The sequence below is a fragment of the Propithecus coquereli genome, unplaced genomic scaffold (assembly GCF_000956105.1).
Source record: "Propithecus coquereli isolate 6110/MARCELLA unplaced genomic scaffold, Pcoq_1.0 Scaffold27, whole genome shotgun sequence".
Lineage (NCBI taxonomy): Eukaryota > Metazoa > Chordata > Mammalia > Primates > Indriidae > Propithecus > Propithecus coquereli.
In genome coordinates this window covers 12105272-12107492 of record NW_012148285.1, presented here as the reverse complement: position 1 = coordinate 12107492, position 2221 = coordinate 12105272, and the positions used below count along the sequence as shown (strand labels likewise).

At 44.3% G+C, this 2221-nt stretch overlaps 1 protein-coding gene across 1 annotated transcript in view; it reads left to right on the top strand.

Moving 5' to 3' along the window:
* Positions 1-2221, top strand: part of LOC105812987 (chromosome unknown open reading frame, human C16orf62) — a 136022-nt gene that overhangs the window by 111313 nt on the left and 22488 nt on the right. The gene's annotated exons all lie outside the window — the stretch shown is intronic.

Genomic DNA, 2221 nt, shown 5'->3' with positions numbered 1-2221 from the left:
AGCGTTCCTTCACTTGACACTTGATTCCAGAGCTTTCAGATCCCCACATTAGTACTTTGTAATGGGTTTCTCTCCTCTTTGGACAGTCTAATTATAGCAAAATGATAAAATCAGGGTTTTGAATGAGGCAGTTGATAGAAGTTATTGATCACTGATTTATTGGGATGTGTTTGCCATTTGCAAGTTAAAAACCACTGGAGCCTTTTCGAAAAGCCTTCTCAGAGTCAGAAACTTGCGTTCAGTCCTGACCCGAAGACTTCATAGCTCTGGGACCTTGGAAGAGTTTTGTAACTTCTCAGAGCCTCAGTTGTCTCCTTTCTAAGATGTCATCAAAATGCCCACCTTGAGGGACTCCTGTGAGGATTGAATGAAAAGATAGCTATGCAGGTGCTTTGTAAACCAGAAGCTCTGTCCCTGGGGTTACAAACTGGTGGCCAGAGGGCGGAATCCTGCTGATAGACACGCTTGTTGGCCATGTCATGATGGAAACATTTGCAATGAGTTTCCCACATTTAAAAATTGGTAGATCACAGAAAAACCCAGATTTGCAGCTCCCCTTGACAAATCATGACCTGTCACATGGGGCCGGAGTTCTGTGACCTGGTCATTTGGCTGCAGCTGGCATGTGCCTCTCTCCAATTCTGCTGGGCACCTGCAGACCCATTAAACCCATTTCTGTTGCCTTCCTGGCCCTTTAGGCACTTGTGGGACTAGCTGCTGCTCTCAACAGATTTGTTACTATTCTGGTAGCATTGCTTATACTTTTGCTGGGGGTATAGGGTTGATAATGAGATGAAGGATAGCTACAGTGCCTGCCACCTCACTAGGTGGCCTGTGCCGTGCTACAGCCCTTCCTCAATAGTCTCTGGGATTCCCCTTGAAGCCCTACAAGGTAGGACTCATTGCACCTTTTTCACTTAGGGAATCCTAGAGCTGGAGAGCCCGTGCAGCGTGCCTGAGGTTGCACAGCTGGTAAGTAGCAGGGCTGTGCTGCTCCAGAGCCTGTCTTGCCTGAGCTGAGCCCGAAACATTTGCAGTGTGCCTTATTTGTTCAAGGTCACTGAGCATTAACAACCCTGTATCCTTCCTTGTGAGATTCAGTGTCAGTAATTACTCTGCAGGTGCTGTAGGATGTTGAGCCTGAATAGCTAGGGCTGAGAGCTGAGTGAACTCCCAGGTGATCAGCTGGGCCACACGTTAGCCGTTCCTGCTCTGACTCGATCTAGCGTGAAGATGACTATCACATCCCAACTTTTACCTGGTTCAAATTTACTTGTTTCCTTTCAAGTCACAGCTTTTATTTTTGAAAATTTTTTTTATTGGAGTAAGAACACTTAACATGCGATCTACCCTTTTAACAAATTTCAAGTGTACAATATTGTTGACTATAGGTACGGTGTTATATAGCACATCTCTAGAGCTTACTCATCTTGCTTAATTGACACTTTATACCCATCGATTAGTAGTTCTCCATTTCCCCCTTGCTCTAGCCCCTGCAACCACCATTCCCCTCTGATTCTGTGAGTTTGGCAATGATAGATACCTCACATAAGGGAACTCAAGCAGTATTTGTCTTTTTGTGACTGGCTTATTTCACTTAGCATAATGTGCTCAAGGTTCATCCATGTGGTTGTGTATTGCAGAGCTTCGTTCTCTTTAAAGGCCGAATAGTATTCCATTTTATGTACATAACACATTTGTTTATGCATTCATCTGTTAATGGATAGAGATATTCCCACGTCTTGGCTATTGTGAATAATGCCGCAGCGAACATGGGAGTGCAGATGTATCTTTGTGATAAAATAGCCTAGTTAGAAACAGGATGTATCATGGGAGTGCAGATATACCCAGGAGATCATATAGTAGTTCTATTTTTAGTTTTTTGAGGAAACTCCATACTGTTTTCCATAGTGTCTGCACCATTTTGCTTTCCCACCAACCATTTATTTGCAAGGTTTTGTGGTTTTAGGGTTTTTTTGTATTTTTTTCCAATTTTTTTTTTTTGTAGAGATGGGGTCTAAGTATGTTGCCTGGGTTAGCTGGACTCCTGGGCTCAAGCGATCCCCCTGACTCAGCCTCCCAGAGTGCTGGGATTACAGGTGTGAGCCACCACACCCAGCCTGCAAAGCATTTTTTTTTTTTTTTTGAGACAGAGCCTCGCTCTGTTGCCAGGGCTAGAGTGCCATGGTGTCAGCTTAGCTCACAGCAACCTCAAACTCCC